Below are 17,973 nucleotides of genomic sequence, written 5' to 3'. Positions count from 1 at the left end.
ACACTGTATTTAACACTTGTGCCTGCCCAGTGCATGAATATGAAGGACTCTTATATGATTGTTGCAATAATGCAGGTTTTTTTATGCATGAAAAGGTAAAGAGACACATAAAAAAGATACTTATACACACACATGCTTAAGTATCCAGTAAAGAATGTCAGTGCTTAATCCAAAGGTAATGAAAATAAACAAGGTTCTTGTAGAATTAGCAAAGTTCTGAATCAAGAATAACTTGCTACAGTAATAATATTTCATTGCATTTTCCCTAAGTAAGAGAAACTAAAAAAAAAAAAAAAATTTACATTCATCTGTTCCACTTTTCCAAAAATTAAAATATTCATTTTTCCACTCTAGAGAGCTTTCCAATATAAGGTATGAAGTTTATAAAAGAGGAAGTTCTAAGTTTTATAGCACTGCATTAGCTTTTGAGACAATTTACCTAATACCTTCTACAACATCTTATGAAAACAAATATTCTTCACCTCAGTTAATTAAATCAATACAGAGGAAATAGTAAAAAGTAGTTCAATATTAGATTACATTATGAACATTACTCTTGGAAAACATTGTGAAAAGAATTTTAAGCAGAATTATTCATTAAACTTCAGTGTTGCCTACTACAAGTGTTTTCATAATTAATTGCACTGGTCAGTTTGGAATCCAAGCTTTAAACTAAGTGTGTCAGCTATTTTTTAGTTCTTATCTTTTAAAATCTAAATTTATACTTAGTTTAAAAACATTCAAGCAACAGTTGAATTAAGTAATTTTATATAATAAAATATGAAAAAAGAGGGGGGGGGAATGTAAAAAGGATCCCTAAATGTTTCTAACATGGCTGCTTCTTTGGTGCTTGCATTTATAGTTCTTCCTATGAGTAGGGAATACATATCAGAATAGTTATTTCTTGTAAACAGTATCTTTCCAGCTCTGGCAGCAAAGGACTCAGCCTGGGTTGCACAACATGACCAAACATCTGGGTAAAAATATAAATGGCTGCCTGCACAGTCCTCAGATGCTACCTGTGCACTGGTACACGAGTAAGCTAATTTTTCTTAGAGCTCAGTATACCAGAGACCTTGCCAGTCAGAGACATCTACCTCTCTAAAAAAGGTCAAGAACAGACCAATGCATTACAAGTGATAGAGTTCAACTCTAGTTATCTCAGCATGTATTTGAGAATGAGAAATCTGGCCTACAGTGAGGATATAAGAGTTTTAATGCATGAGCAATGGTATTGGCTATGTAGTGCTGCTATTTAAAACTCAATCATTAAAAGATAAATACATAATATATATAGTCTATGAAAGATATCTAGGATTGTAGACCATTCAAATATGCCATCTCTATATTTTACCAAAAGCAGCAGGTTATTTACTTTAGCTGGTAGATAAAAAACAGATGTAAAGCACTGATCCATCTCAAAAATATTAGGTCCATAGCACTGACCAGCCATACTTTCTTCTAGCATTTCTTCTAGCATACATCCTGTTCATTTCTGACATGCCCTTAAGGTGTTTTTCCTTACACATGAGCAAAAACTAATCCACTTCTGCCAATAGGTAAATTTTGCCCCCAGAACATACCTAGTTAAAGAGAAAAATCTTGTTGGCTTGGTTTTTGTTTTGGTTTTTGTTTTGGTTTTTGTTTGTCTGTTTGCTTTGGTTTTTTTTTTGCGCCTTTCATCCTTTAGCTTTCACTATTTTTATTAGGTGGACTGTAAGTAATCAAAATCATATTGTTTTTATGTAATTAGGTTATATACGTACACTATCTCATTCTAAACAAAAGCATTCTAAATATAGGTAATTCTCTCTACTTCTGCATCTCTAAAATCCACTTCCTACAGGATCTCTAGCTTCCACTGATAACAAAGATAAAAATCCCTTTTTCATAACCAGCGTCAGATCCAATAATTTAGAGTAAGTCATAGACAGATGGAGCTCCATCTCCTCTATTATAAATGCTTCAGTAATAGCATAATGAAAGTAACGCATCAGAGACCACACTTCTTTTTTATTCATTCGTTACTGCATTTTCACCAGAGAGCAAGGAAATGGGACTCCAGGGGAGCTGACTACACATTCTAATAGTAAGACACAGCCCACAAGACATCAATCTTTTGATATACACCAAAATAAATAACTGAAAGCAAACAATTTATGAGACAGTCGTACTTCTATTTCAACACACAATCTTAAAATAAAATGCATAAAAAATGTACATGCCAGAATAACAGAAAGCACCAGGATAACACCAGCACACAATAACAAGAGCTCATCTTCACTTATCAGTATTTCTTAAATAAACACAGTGACAGTTATGTACTAGTGGTGTCAATATACTCCCACTCTGCACAATTACAGACCATCAGAACAAGTGTTCATCACCAATTTAACACTCTCAGAAACTGAACTTTCTTATAAGCACAGAAAAGGCCATGAACAGATAATATCAAAGTTCTCTTTATCCCTGACACCAGGGCACTCAAAAGGGTTGTGGTTCTGTCCTGGAAATACAGAAGACATCCTGAAGATGTATAACAGAGGTACTTTCTCCCACATCTTCCATTAAAATCTTTAACAAGAGAGTAATTAGTGCCAAATGTCTAAAAAAATCATCAAGTAGCAACTCTTCTGATCATGCTGGACCATTAACCTAAGATCAGTAACTATTTCTGACAATAAGATCGTCAGCTATTTTACCAACACCAAAAATCTGGTGAAGTTTAGAAGTTTGATCTTTATCATTCTTTTCAGTATTGTATTGAAAGCTTTTCTTTTACTTCCAGTATTCTTACAATTCAATTATTGCTGTCCATCACACAGCCTTGGCACTGATTTCTAATACAGTAATACAACTATATACCCATGGTAACTGGTTTTCAGATAACTTCTCAACCCATACATCTACCAAGCATAGGAGATGGCCTGTACTATGACAGTCATTCCTAAAATATGTAATATTTATTTTAAAGCCCCACTAATCTTCCATGATCAACCTACAACCCTTATAGTTTGTGCAATATATCAGTTCTCTCACTTTCCCAGTTCCTTCCTTCCTTCCTTCCTTCCTTCCTTCCTTCCTTCCTTCCTTCCTTCCTCCCTCCCTTTCTAGCAAACCAGTATTCATTATTCAGCAGCTGAAGTTAGCTTCTATCCAAAGACCACAAAGACAGCAGAAGGAGGTGTGCAGTCCCTCAGAGACAGAGGTATTACATCTCAATTTCATTGATAAAGGAAGGTTGTGGTTAGGCAAGGCAGATGATTTCCTCCAACACTCCAGAGCTAGTAAAATACACAGTCCACTTCCTCTGGTTTTCTTGTCATTTCCTGCCACCTCACTTCAGTGTAGCCCACTTAATGGACAGAAAACCCTTACGCTTTTTGGCTGAGTCAGTCTTTCTTTCATTATTGTGCTACAACTGGCTTCTCAAGAGAATGAATGAGCACCAGACATGGTACCACAAAGGAGAGAGGAACAAAACTGGGAGCTGTGCATCTATTAACAAACAACAAGCAGATTGGTTTGACTGGGCCCAATCTGCATCCCACTTACATCCACACAAACAAGTACTGCATGATCGTTCCAGCTAGTCCTACTCCGCTAACACACATCATTGTCCCTTTGCTTTCCAGGACTCCTGTTCATCTAAAAGGATCAAGATTCTGTTCATACGGAAAGCTGCAGATAGCAAACTGTCCCAGAGTGAGGGAGATCTTACAGCATTCTTCTTCCCTGCACTTGTATATAAACAAAAGATACTGAAATCTATTAAAGTCATGTTCATAATTCCTAAGATAATAAAACTACTGTCTAGTGTTATTAACTTCTGCCTTAGCTGCTTTCATATTTTCAATTCTATAAAAGGAAAAATTTAATTTTTAAAATGACCTGCTGAAGTAATGAAGGTTTTAAAGATACCACATATTAGGTGCAGAGCTTACATATTTTGTCCTGTGTGACTGTCTTCAAACAACAGCTAAAGTGCTTAATACACTTGCAAATATGTCTAAACATTTCTAAGACTGAGCTTCATATATTAGTGTTCCAGTTTAGCTTCTCACATCCAAATCTATGCTGCAAAATTCAATATTATGTATTGCTTTCTGCTGCAGAGATATTTTATCCTGGAGAGGAAAAGAAAGCAGTTAACACCTGCCTTTTGAAAAACAAAACTTAATCTGACATGATTCAAAAAAGCATTTGAATTAGCAGACAAGCATACTGCAAATAAAGCTGACAGTCATTTATAGTATAAAACAGTGTGACATTTTTAGTAACATGCGAATACAGCTGACAGGCATGTCTTTATTCAATTAGTTCCTAGTTTCCAAGGGCAGAATTGTGTGCACACATCCAAACCGTGCCCTCTAATTTTAGAGACTTTTGATACTGAATATTTAAAACTACTTAGTATCTGAATCAATTTAACAGAATGTCATTTAATGTACTTCTCAGTTTTGACTTTCAATAATTTACTCTGAGTACCTCAACACTGCTCATGACCTGATCCATAATTACATTCAAGCAGATCTTGTCTTTTTTTTAAAGTATTTCAGTTTCAGAATAGTTAGACTTCCATGTGTGTACATTTTTATATGCTTTTCGGTATTATAAAAGTTTTATACCTATCCATCTGCATATCCTACTTACTTCTGCTGCTAAAATAGCAGGTAAAACAGGCACTTACTGTTCAGTGGTTACAGGGCACTTCTCCACTCCTCCTTTTCCAAATGACTTGCCAAATCAAACCTACTGCTGCTTTAGCTGCTGGGAAACAAAAACAAAAAAAAACCCCACACATGTCAGAACTCAAGGAACTGATGAGAGATGGTATTGTACTAAAAAAAAATCTTTCAGAGGAAGTAAAAAGCAGTCATAGCTCATAACAGCTAGCAAGGATCCCTGAATGTGGAATCTCTTCACAAGAATACTGCAGCCGGGCATACAGTTAGTCTCTTTAAAAAAAACCCACAAAAGACAAAAGACACCAGAGGCGACGATATTAAAAAAAAAAATAAAATGCAAAACGAACAAACCCATTGCCTTTGCATTAGCTCTATTTTCTCTTTTTACCCTACAGTATGTAAAATATGAATATTTCAACAGGTAAGTTTTGATAATGTCTTCGCCATTGGTCTACTGTATTAAAGGACTGACCAGGATTTGTCCCTATGACCATGTTAGTAATGCATTTGGGTTTTATTTCTTTTTATATATGTTATATATATAATTTATATATTGGACAAACCCAGACATGTTGCTCCCTCAATACGGAACCCAATCTCTTTGAAAAAGCTTTTGATTTTTTTTTTCTTTTTTAATACAAAAGCTTCAAATTTCCATTGAGGAAAATGCAATTGAAAACCAGGCAACTGTAAGAAACTTATATTTTCTGAAGTACAGGATAGCTGATGCTTACTTAACATTCCCCAAGGGTATCAGTATCAGTAGGTAATACAGTGCTAACACTGGTCATTTAACAGAATTATTAATAACTGCAATTCTAGCACAAATCAAAGGTACTGTAATCGTTCCTACAAAACTAGTATAATAAAGCATCTTTGATTTACAGTAATCCTCATTTACAAGACACAAGATAGCATCTTGCAAAATTAAAGTTTAAACAGTCATTTCAGACCTAAGGTTTTTTTGAGATGTCACCATGTTAAACACAGCTCTGTTTCATCAAGTATGTAAAACTCATCATGACTAAAATGTTAAATAAGAACAGTTTGCTTTCTAAAAGGGAAGTCAGCAGCATTCTCAGGCCTCCTGTCAAAATCAGGCACAGCTTTTAAATGACCACTGCCAGTTGCAGAATTTCTGACTATTCATAGCAGTATGTGGTTATGCTGAGATACTACATAAAAAGCCCTGCTGCACTACGCACACCCACTCATTACACACTGCTAGGAGACAGCCTCTGTGCTGCATTGGTCAAACCACATTGAAAATGTTATATTTTAAGAGAAACATTCTCTAATGGAAATAACCATTATCTCCATCTTACAAACAGAAAAATGAGGCATGCCAAATGTCATGGGCTAAAACCTAGTTGAAAGCAGCGCTCAGATAAAATGAGGTCTGAACAACATCTGCCCGCTATACTAGCGTAGGTACACACAGGAGAGCAGAACAGAGGAACTGCTACCGACTTCACATCCTTGCAATGCCTCCCAGGCAGGAGACTAGAAGGCAGCAGCAAGCTGTCTAACAAGTGCTTATTGGGTTTAGATTTGGAGAAAGTCAAAGAGATTGGTGGGGGTGATGGGATCAGTGAGGCCCTTGCTAACCACCCACATGTAAAACCATAAACAAGGGGGCAGCAGCCTCTCAGCTGGAGGAGCTTGGGGGTGAACCACTGCAGAGGAGCAGGGATGCTCAACAATGCTCAGGCTGCACCACTGCGGGCACTGAATGGCCTCTCCCTGAGCCTGCAGTGCTGACTGTGGCCATGAGCAGAGGCACTGCAGCTTCATCAGTGTACCAGAAACGCAAGTGTGTCACATCAAGCACACCCTGCCCCAGCTGTCCTCTGGCAATACCCAGCCAATGCAGAAATGAAAACCTGCCAGTGAGCATGGTGATTCTCTTCTTGCGGCTGCCTCACCCCCAGATTCCCCATGCAACCTGCAGAATTACAACAAAATACTTGCAGAGGAACATGAAACAAGTGTTTTCTAACATCCACTGCATTCCAAGTACCTCAGCCACCAACTTCCATTCCAAAGGTTTTACTTCATTTTCACAGAAAAAATCCTTAGTATTATTTTTAAACTTACAAATGCTACAATCAAAACTTTGGCAAGAAAACCTATTTTATTTATTTTTCTCAGGGAATAATATATTTTAAAATCTGTGCTATTTATATTCTTGCACCACAGGAAACCTCTGGTTACAGGTAAAATATACCATTCTGAAGACATGAGTTTGCAGATAACATGAAGAGGAGCGGTGCAGTTTACACACCTGAGGGATGGGAAGCTATCCAGTGGGACTTAGACAGTCTTGAGAAGTGGGCCCATGTGAACCCCATGAGGTTCAACAGGGACAAGTGCAGGGCCCTACACCTGGCCTAGATGACCTTAGAAGGTCCTTTCCAACCCAAACCACCATATGATTCTATGATTAAGAGCTTAAATAATCTCCCTTTCTCATCTATTTCAAATTAATTTCATCCTTCACACCTCCAGAATGACACCTGCCAGTGCGGCTGCTCCATTAGACATTTCTGTGTGTGGTTAAGTCCTGCAGAATGAAAATAGAGTTGGGAGACAATGGGGGGAGCACAAACCAGGACATTGGCATGGTGGTACACTGCTCTAGTTCCCAGAGGTAAACCACTAAAAATGAAATATTACCACTACAAGCTTTGCAGAAAAGGTCTGGAAAGAAAGGTCAAGGAATAGAAAGGGCAAAACACTTTTCTATCCTCGAGTTTAGAACTCATGGAGAGATAAAGGGGAAGGAGATTACAAACCACCAACAGAAAAGCAGAAGAGGCATAGCAAGGGAATGGGGCTACCAACCGGTTTTGCCATAAGGTTGCAGGATAAAGCACAAGTGAAGGTGCTCTGAAAGCCCTTTCTTCCACAGAAACATCAAGCTGTACCTGCCTGTACAGGTACCTCCCAGCTTCCTGTTTAAAATTCTTTGCTTGCTCACTTTCCCCTACTGGTACAATCCGAATGATATCATGTCAACTCTCAAATACAGGATCTATTTATATTTAATGGGAAAAGTACAGTATGGTGCATATTGTATGGTACATACTGTAAAGGTAAAAAGGCTGCAGTGAGTTAAACTTGCATAGTGTTATTCATTGAAAAAACTATTTTAAAAATATGTTAATAATGCCTTTTTGAAGACTATTTGAATGATTACACAGGAAGATGGAAACACTACTAAGAACTGACTGCTCCACTAAACAGGTTAATAAAGAGAAAATAAATCTCAGCAGTAAAATTAGAAACGTATAGCATGAAGTACCATGCTGTTAATATTCCAAGCCCTACAGTCTCAGAAGCTTTGTAGCATTCCAACTAATTGGAAAACAGAAATTTCAAAACTTTTTCTAGATAGAAACAATGTCAAAACTCCGTATTTATTTACTAAAGAATTCAGAGCCAACCAGATATTGCTTTCTATATAAAACCACATAAATTTCTATGGCTTTTGATTTCCCCTATTCATTTGCAAAGGGCTATAATGGAATATCTTTGGGAGAGGAAAAGGTTGTTGCTTCTTATTTAGTTCTCTTTTGCATCCCACAAGACAAACTGCGTTAGGAAACATTCATCTAAATATTAATAGAAAATAGAAATGAACACGTCTCTAAATACTTAATAAAATAATAATTAAAAATTAAACCCCTTATAATAAATAAATTATTTTTCTCCTTTCTGGATTGCAGCACAATCACCAGATGAAAACCACATCCATATATAGAAATCAGATACTGTTTTCAACCAGTCATCATGGATTAACTTTGCAAACAAAGATTTGGGAAGGGCTTTACCCACACTTACTACAACTGCACTGATGACTAAGAAGGCCAATGTGGCATAGGCAAATCCGGCTACAAAAGGCACAGCAGAAGGTCTCCTTGGGTGGTATAGATGGGGCACGATATAAAAGAGTACACAATACAATGGCTCTATAGACACTGATCTTTGTACTTTTCTTCAGGTGTTTATTACACCAGACTCTTTTATGGAGTTTTCCGAAGGCTCTATATGCCTTTGCTATTCTGTTGTCTATCTCTTTGTCGATCGTGGCATCCGAGGAAATGATGCTTCCCAGATAGCTGAACTGCTGAACTGTCTTAAGCTCTGACTTGCCGATGGTAATATGGGGATGGCGATAATCTTCTTACGGTGCAGGTTGGTAGAGGACTACTGTCTTCTTCAAGCTGACTTCCAGCCCAAAAACCTCAGCTGCCTCCACAAAGCAAGATGTTAAACGCTGCAGAGCTGCTTCTGTGTGGGCAACATGGGCGGCATCATCAGCAAAAAGCAGTTCACGGACAAGATGGTTTAGGGTCTTAGTGTGGGCCTGCAGTCGCCTTAGATTGAATAGGCTACCATTGGTACAATATCAAATATAAAAGCCATTTTGTTCATCGAGGTCTGCCGTAGCCCTTTGGAGCATCATGCTGAAGAAGATTGTGAATAAAGTCGGTGCGAGAACGCAACCTTGTTTCACACCACTGGTTATTGGGAAAGGCTCAGAGAGTGCATCACCATACCTGACTTGGCCTTGCTGATCCTCATGCAACAGAATGATCATTTTGAGGAACTTGGGGGGACAACCTAATCGTGCTAAGATCAGCCACAAGCCTTTCCTGCTCACAGTGTCAAAAGCTTTGGTGAGGTCAACGAAAGTTACATATAGCCCCATGTTCTGTTCTGTACACTTTTCTTGTAGTTGTCTGAGAACAAATGCCATGTCTGTGGAACTTCTATTAGATCTGAAACCACACTGACTTTCAGGTAGAAGTTCTTCTGCGATAGCAGGTACTAGTCTGTTCAGTAATATTCTTGCAAGAATTTTACCAGCAATGGAGAGCAGTTATACTACGGTAGCTTGAGCAGTCTGACTTGACACCTTTTTTCTTATGCAGAGTGACGATAATTGCATCACGAAAGTCTGATGGTAATTTACCTTGATCCCAACAGCGCACAACTAGCTCGTGAAATTTAGCATGAAGTGCTTGGCCTCCATGTTTCCATATTTCAGGTGGGACTCCGTCAACACCAGCTGTCTTGCCAGTTTTCACCTGCTGTATGGCCTTAAGAGTCTCTCCCATGGTAGGGGCTAAATCCAATTCATTTTTCATCGGATGTTGCAGAATGTGCTGGATTCCTTCGCCTTGGACTACATGATTAGCACTGAAGAGGGTCTGAAAATGTTCAGACCAATGATTCAGGATGGAGATTTTATCTGTAAGAAGCATTTGGCCATCTGCACTAAGTAAGGGGCTTTGAACCTGAAATGTGGGTCCATACACTGCCTTCAGAGCCTCATAGAATCCTCTGTGGTCACCCAAATCTGCACATAGTTGAGTCTTTTCTGCTAGGTTGAGCCACCACTTGTTCTGGATGTCTCTAAGTTTCTGTTGGAGTTTGCTACATGCAAGACGAAAGAAAGGCTGCTTTTCTGACATGGCAGAGTGGCTGAGAGAGGTGTGCTTGATGAGCAGACCTCTTTTTTGTCAGCAATTCCTGGACCTCCTGGTTGCTATCGTCACACCAGTCTTTGTTTTTCTTAGAGGAGAATCCAATGGATTCTATGGAGGACTGCAGGATGCTATTTTTAATATGTTGCCAAAGCGCTTCAGGAGAAGAATGTATAAGTTGGTCTTCAAGTCTAGTTTGAAGGTTAGCCTGAAAGCTGTCCCTCACTGCAGCTATTTGAAGATTATCAACATTGAGCCTCCTCCTTGGAATGCCGCCCCTCTTAGGTTTGGGCTTGAGGTGGAAATTGAGTTTGCAACTCACAAGGCGGTGGTTTGTTTGACATTCTGCACTAGGCATCACTCTGGTGTGGCAGACATCATGAATATTTCTCTGGCACACTAAAACATAATCAATGAGGTGCCATTGTTTAGATCGAGGATGCATCCAGGCTGTCTTCCAGCTGTCTTTCTGCTGGAAGGTAGTGTTGGTAATGGTAAGCTGTTGCTCTGCACAGAACTCTAGTAAAAGGTGACCGTTATCATTGCAGCTGCCAACACCATGCTTGCCTAGTACTGCTTTCCAGGCTTCAAAGTTCTTTCCTACTCGGGCGTTGAAGTCACCAAGGATTATGATCTTATCTTCTATAGGAACTTTCTGAGTGAGGTGACGCAGGTCGGAGTAGAATTTTTCTTTTTCTGCAGGGTCAGCTTGCAGAGTTGGAGCATATATGCTGAAAAGAACAACGTGTTGCTTACTGTGCAGTGGAAGACGTAAGGAGATAATACGATCGGAATGACCTATCGGCAAATTTTCAAGTTTAGAAATTATGGAGTTTTTGATCATGAAGCCGACTCCAGAAAGATGACTTTCAGTTTTGGGTTTGCCTGACCAGTAGAGTGTATAGCCAGCACCATGTTCTTTGAGGCTACCTTCCTCATGAAGACAAACTTCACTGAGAGCAGCGATATCGATGTTAAGTCGTGACAACTCATGGGCAATTAGTGCAGAACGGCGCTCAGGATGCCCACTGTTCGCTGTATCAAGCATAGTTCTGATGTTCCAACATGCGAGTGTCAATCTGGACACTCCTTTAGAGGCAGGTGTATGCCTTTGTCTCTTTGTCTTTAATTGACCACAATAGAAGATACCTGTTGTCCGTGGCTAGCCAACCAGGTGAAGGGGGAGGTGAGCTTTGGTTAGGCCATCTTTTCTAGGCCTCTCTCCATATGGAGCAAGCAGTGCTGTCCTTGAAAAAGGCTGCTTGGTCATTCAAGATGCTGCCAAACAAGACTGTCATCTCCTGGGTCAGTCTTGAGCAACCAGTGTCCTGAACCACCTACATGCAGGGTTGGGTCTGTGAATTCCAGTGCACCTTATCACCTGCCGTTCGTCCCTCGCCTGTCGCTACAGGGCTTTGCAAGTGTGGGTAAACCCTTCGGGCCTGCGCAGTGGATTTATTTTAGGTGAGGCACAGCGTGCGCAGAACTGGCCTCACACATTACACCTGAGGTTTATCTGCCAGGGCCTAGTGAGCTTGGATGGTGACAGCAGAGTCCTCAGGTCGTAGGTTTGATTAGAGTGTCCTTCTCTTAGATGGATGGCCTTACAGGGCTACACGAGCTCCATCTGCCCGGGTTTGAAGTTGGAGTTGTCCTTCTCCTAGGATGGTTGCCCGAAGGCTAGTGAGCCCATCCTGCCCATGGACACACTTTGTCTGACTCTTCATTTGAGACCTGACTGGCATAGGAGGCCCTACCAGAAGCATAAGCCACCACCAGCATAGCTCCCAACTTCACAAGGGCACGCAAGCTCTTTCCCCACAACAAGAGGGGTGTCTATAAAACAACCAATACCTCCTTAGGACCTCAATAACATCCTCAGGACCCCAAATACCCCCCAGGGACCCCAAATACCCCCCTGTGGCTCCAGTACCCCCCCCCCCCTTACGCCCCCTGTGTCCTCCACTGGGCATTGGGCTGTGCTGCACGAAGGAGCGGAAAGTATCCCCGGTGTGCTTGGCTTCTCCTCGATGCACTGCAGGTCCTCCTGATGGGGCAGGCAGCAGAAATCCACGGCCGTGCCGCACCGCCCGCCAAACTGGCACTGCAGCTCTACGTGCGTGCTCCTGGGCAGCCAGAAACCAGGACCCAGGAACGCTGGCATCCAGAACACGACGGCAACCCGGCGATGGACATTGGCCCATGCGAATGAGCCGTGAGCCCTCCAGCCCCCAGCTCAGAACCGCACCTCGACGTCCCCTCCACGCCTGACCTGCAGCACCAGCAGCACCGTGTGGGGCCCACGCTCCAAGGCCAGGCCCAGCAGCTCCCGCAGTGCGCCCCCCTCACCATCCGCCCCCCACAGCCCAGCGGTGGCCACAGGGCCGTCCGTGGGGACCAAGCCAGCAGCAGCACCTGTGAGGCCCGCACCGGGCCCAGACCCGCAGCACAGCCGCCAACACCGCCGCCATCTTGCGGTGTACGAGACAGTTTATTACCACTGTTCTTATTTTTAGTCTTGCTATTTCTCCTTGAAATGACAGATGGGATCAGTATCAGACAGACCTATTTTCTTGCTGTATGTCAGTAAGGTTCTAGAGAAACTAGTAAGCACACTAGGTCTCTAGGCCATTCCTATTGTATCTGAGACTTGACATTGGTTAGATGCATCATGGTTTAGTGGGGAATGTGACAGCCCTGGGTAAAGGTTGGACTTGATGATCTTAAAGGTCTTTTCCAACCTAGCTGATTCTGTGATTCTGTATTGATATGCAAATTTTCTAGTAGAGGTTTCTAAATCTCCCCATACCTATTGTTTGAAGCAATACTGTAATGGCAACTAAAGCAGTGAACTTGCACATAATTACATTTTTAACAAACTGAGCTTGAACAGTATTGAATGAAAAGCTTTCTACAGAAAAATGATGGGCTGCAAGAAATCTTAGTGACTGTTCAGTGTGATCAGTGTGGGAGCAACAGTGTCAATTTAATTCACAGGCAGAAATAAAAATCCTGTTAAGTGACTTCAGAAACCAATTACTTTATTTCAGACCATCCATGTATAGTATCTCTTAGAAGCAGTTGAATGCTATGGACTCCTACAGATGTCCTTCATAATGTTACAATTCAGGCAGTTCTTAATGAAGGATATAGTTAGTATGAACTAACCATCTGCTTTGTATGGTATAATTATTAATATTTTTCCAATTGTTCTGTAGGAAATTACACTGTAGCAACACAAATCCAATTACAATACACATAATGATAATCTCTGCTAACAGAATGATCCTAGATTATCTGGAAATCTAAAATATTTATAAAATGTGGGCACAGTGAAAAAGAATACATTTCAATTACAGAAGTATCTTTTGTACTTGCTGAAGAAAAGCTTCTTATATATTGATCAGACCTGACAGTGACTGACAGAGGAAACCTTTAGGAAACAATTTCTGGGAATCAAATTAAAGTGCTGAAATGCTGATTCTGAAATGGTTATTTAAATTATTTCTAAAGTTACCTGTGTCTCTGTATTATGTGGTTACTCCTTTTGTTTAAAAAAAGTGTCTTAAACAATGTAGTGAATCTTTTGGCCAAGAATTACACAAAACAGAGAGTGTGCAATCAAAGCTTTTACTTGAACTGTGTGAGGCTTCAGTCCTTGTGAGGCTCCAGTAATTGCAATAGGCTTATAGCAGGAACAGTCTAAAGCTCATTGTACAGAGCAGATCACACAGCATTACGTTCTGTAAACTGCTACAGATTTCTGATCAGAGCAGACAGTTATGTTTCACCTCATATTTCAACCGTGTCAACAGAAAAGCTTCTGGCAGACTTAGAAAAGAATTAAAGTTCAACACTGCCTTCTATGTCTTCAAGCAAATATAAAACACAGACATACAAATAGCAATTTAAAATAATAGGACAGTTCTTCTCAATTAAGTTTGAAGCAAGCAAGGCTGAGTTGTTGGTTTGTTTTTTTGGTTTTTTTTTTTTTCTTTTCTCTAATTCTTGCCTGAGATGCAGCAGAGTAAGATCACTAAGATGATTTGCCATTAGCAAAGCTTAAGGTTGGAAGCTTTCAGGTCTCTGTTAGGTGCAATGCATTCCCAAGTGTGCTGTTCTTGTTTCTATACTTAGCTGGAACCCCACTGAGCAAATGGATTGCATGTGCAAGAGTAGAACAAAAACGGGCTTTTAGTGCGACAACGTTTTTTCCTTACACTGGCTGGGAGAAAGAAAGACCATTTAAAGTATAAAAAAAAAAAATAAATGCAAATAATTTCAGGGAATCTATTTACTAAGCAAATGTGTAACAGGTTTTAGGAAACCATAACTGAAGTTCACATGTAATCAAAATTCACTAAATACTCACGCCACAACTTATAATTGGTAAAGTTCAAGAAGCAGAGAAAATACATTAGTTGATAAGCCACTTAACTCTTTCTTCAGCAGTTTAGAGTCCATGAAAACAGAGCAAACAAAATTAACTTAGTAATGTGAATTAGCTGCCACCTGATGTGAGTATTCCTAAATTCTCAGATTCAGGAAAAAACAGTGGATCCAGTGACACAAGAAAATGATCAGTACTAATAAGCATGCTTTATGAAGGGGAAACACAGTTAACCAACCTGACTGCCTTCAAAAAATGAGATGACTAACTCGGTGCATGAGGAGGGAGCAGCGGATGTTGTTTACAACAGCTCTATAGGTGCTTTTAACACTGTCTCCTGGAAAATCCCCATAGACATGCTGATGAAGTATTGGTTAGGTAAGTACAGTGAGGTGCTTTGAAAACTGTCTGAATGGCCTGATAAAGAAGGTTGTGATAAGCAGTACAAAGTCCAGGTGAAGGCCAGTGCTGTAACCAAGGTATTGATACATCTCTGCTAATGACCTGGAAAATTCAGTGCACTCTCAGGAAGTTTGCATATGATATAAAACTGGGGGGCAAGGGGAGTGACTAATACACCAGATCAGTGTACTGCCACTCAGGGGCACCTCAACAGGCTGATGAAATAGGAAGAGAGGAATATCAGGAAGTTCAACAAAAAGAAACACCAAGTCCATCTGGGGAGGAATATGTTCACATCAATGACAGATCATTGTCTCCTGTATTCCTGTTAGTATACTTTCACATTATGTCTAGGGAGGGGAAAATAATTATACAACAGTGATCTCAGCATGCTATACATCTGGTCCCAGAAAAAATTAACAAGTTGCCATTGATTTACACTACAGAGATTGTTATATCACATACAATTTTAAAGTAGAGGTTACTGTAGAATATTAACACTTAACGAAGGACATTACACAATGAAATGCAAGAACCTACCAAGGGTGCTTTATAAATTATCCCACAAAAGCTTCTCAGCAAGTGTTATTTGAGGTTCAAGGCAAGCACAAAGAGTACAACTCTGACTGCCATATTGACAGCATGGACATAAGTCAATTTCATGAGGGAGGAACAGATAATTTGACAAAATGCTTGTGAAGCAAGGTTAACTGCAAAGTCTTTCACTTCATCTAATTATACTGAAATATCTTATACCACGTGGTCTATTTTGGATGCTATAGACAAATGCTAGTACATGATTTTTATTTTAACACAGCTTTAGTTCAGTTTCATTAGTGACAACTGGATAACAAAGTATTCCTTACCTAAAGTGTGCCTAAAAACTTCACAGTAAATGGCCAAACACAAGCTACTGTTCCTTGGGATTTCTACTGTTATGTGATTCAAGGATGTTTCCCTGTTCCTTTCAGGATGTAAATATTTTTTCAAAGTTCTAATATCTTTCCTCAGGAGTTATTCAGTATGCTTTCACAGCAAGAGTTGCTATCCTCAGATCAACACACTAAACAGAAATGACCCTTAGAACCTTTATAGATTTTTGAAGTTTTGTTTCCCATATATACACAAGTATTTTGTTTGGTTCTGAACCTATCTAAATTGAAAACTCAAAGCAAAAACATAGATCTTCACTTGAAATGCAACATGTTAACTTCACCTGTACAAAGATAATTTAACAAGGTTACATCCTGAAACAAACCCAACTGGTAAGTTTATGACTATCTAACTTGCCCTGTTTCTCCAAGTAAGGGGTGAAAGCTCCCACAGCATTAAAACTTCTAAATATATATTTATTTTCTTTCAATATGAAAGCCTATAATTCAATAATGTAAGGGGTTAGCAAATACTTATTCTTAACAGTATGGGGGTGTTTTCTAAGCTATGATTTTTGTCTTGCTTGTGTCTTTGAGGAATGTGAAATAACTGCTTCATGGAATCTGAATTTATTTTGCATGGGAAACGGATTTTTCTGTTGCTGATTCCTTCTTATTATTTCCAAATAAAACCCATGTATGCCTGTATATAATCTGGGGTAAAAGGTAGTGCTGCAGATTATTAAATGCATCAAAACATTTTCCCTTTTATATTCCCCAGAAAGCATCTTTCACCAATAGTTTTGAAATCCTGGTGGGATTTCAAAAAAAGAATCATCACGTCATTTAGACTTCTTCAATATATGTTCTATAGATGTTTGCTACAAACAAGATGTAGGGATGTATCATGCCTTTGGTCACTATTCAGAACGAGGAATGACTCAGCTTACAGTATCAAAGAGTCATGGGAGCTCAAAACCACCATCCTCAAACCTATTTCCCTTACTCTCCAGGGTATTTTCCACGTATATGGAAAGTACAGCTAAATCTTTTCCTATTCTCCTCCTCCATTCAGCTTCCTGTGTATACATAAAGTGTGAATAAGCCCAGAGAATGGCACAAGTGGGGCAAATCTAGAAACAAAGTGGCAGCCTAGCAATCAAAGTTATGAGAGAATCTCATAAACATGTAACTTAGAAGCATGAATTTGCTACAGTTGTTCAGACCAAAGCTTTAAAACATCCAGAAGTGAGGGATAATCAACATCAGGAAAAGGAGGCAGCTGTTTTAAAAAAGTAAAGATGAAAACTAAAATTCCTCTCTGAAAAAAAAGTTCTGAAGTTTTAAAGAAAATGAAGTCTTTTGACAGAAATTTTTATCTGTTCCCTTCTACTTTTTTCTCTTATACTGACAATAATGTGTTAACTGATGTGCCATTAGTTAATAACTTTCAAGAATATTTTCATGCTCACACATACACCTGAGGTGCCAAATGCTACATTTCCAAAAATAATCTTTGCGAATGCGCAAATCTCTACTGCAGACAAAACTATGAGGGAACAGAGTTAAGCATAATGGTTTTAAGTAGCTCTCTTATTTTGAAATCAATTTATCCACTTTACGGGGATATTTGCTGAGGCATGAAAGACACTTGTAATGGAACTTTCAAAAAAGTCAATCAGTTTGGTCTTTCCAGTTCTTCTGAAAAATTTGAGATCGCCCTGCATACCAAGAAACATCCAAGAAAATTAACTGGAAGGTAGGGAAAAAAATAATGAAAAGCTACAAAACCAGCTTTGAATGTTAGAAATTAAGGCAGGTGAGATTCAAAAGAATTATTCTATTCATAAATGGAGCTTTTTCTCAAAATTCCATCTAACATATCAGCCACTCGTTGATTGTTCTTAATAATCACTCCTGAACTGGAAAACTATCTCCAGAACAGTATGTTGTTTCTGTTATAGAGGGAAATTGGTAGAATTATACTCTATGGCCTTCTAAGTGTAAGCACAAAATCAGGCAAATGTGTTTTGCCTTTGGACTAGTGGAAGGTGGTAAGGTATTACCTGAACTTGAACTTCTAGAAAACCTCATTTTTTTGGATTTGGTGTGTTTCTCTCCTGTATAGA

The 17,973-nt window shown here is 39.4% G+C and overlaps 1 protein-coding gene across 5 annotated transcripts in view; it reads right to left on the bottom strand.

Annotated features, from left to right (window-relative positions):
* CDH18 (cadherin 18) overlaps positions 1-17,973 on the bottom strand; it is a 584,308-nt gene that overhangs the window by 190,556 nt on the left and 375,779 nt on the right. For 4 of the 5 annotated variants that reach the window (XM_061346697.1, XM_061346698.1, XM_061346696.1 and 1 more), the window contains one exon: positions 4,691-4,770. The gene's annotated coding sequence lies outside the window, so the exon portion shown is untranslated. The remainder of the gene's footprint in view (positions 1-4,690; positions 4,771-17,973) is intronic. The other variant, XM_061346700.1, reaches the window with a different exon arrangement.

This window comes from Neopsephotus bourkii, unplaced genomic scaffold (assembly GCF_033783945.1).
Source record: "Neopsephotus bourkii isolate Nb327-2 ecotype Australia unplaced genomic scaffold, CSIRO-AGI_Nbou_v1 NB_272, whole genome shotgun sequence".
NCBI classification, from domain to species: Eukaryota; Metazoa; Chordata; class Aves; order Psittaciformes; family Psittacidae; genus Neopsephotus; species Neopsephotus bourkii.
The sequence above is the reverse complement of the archived record's forward strand: the minus strand, read 5'-3'. Positions and strand labels throughout refer to the sequence as shown.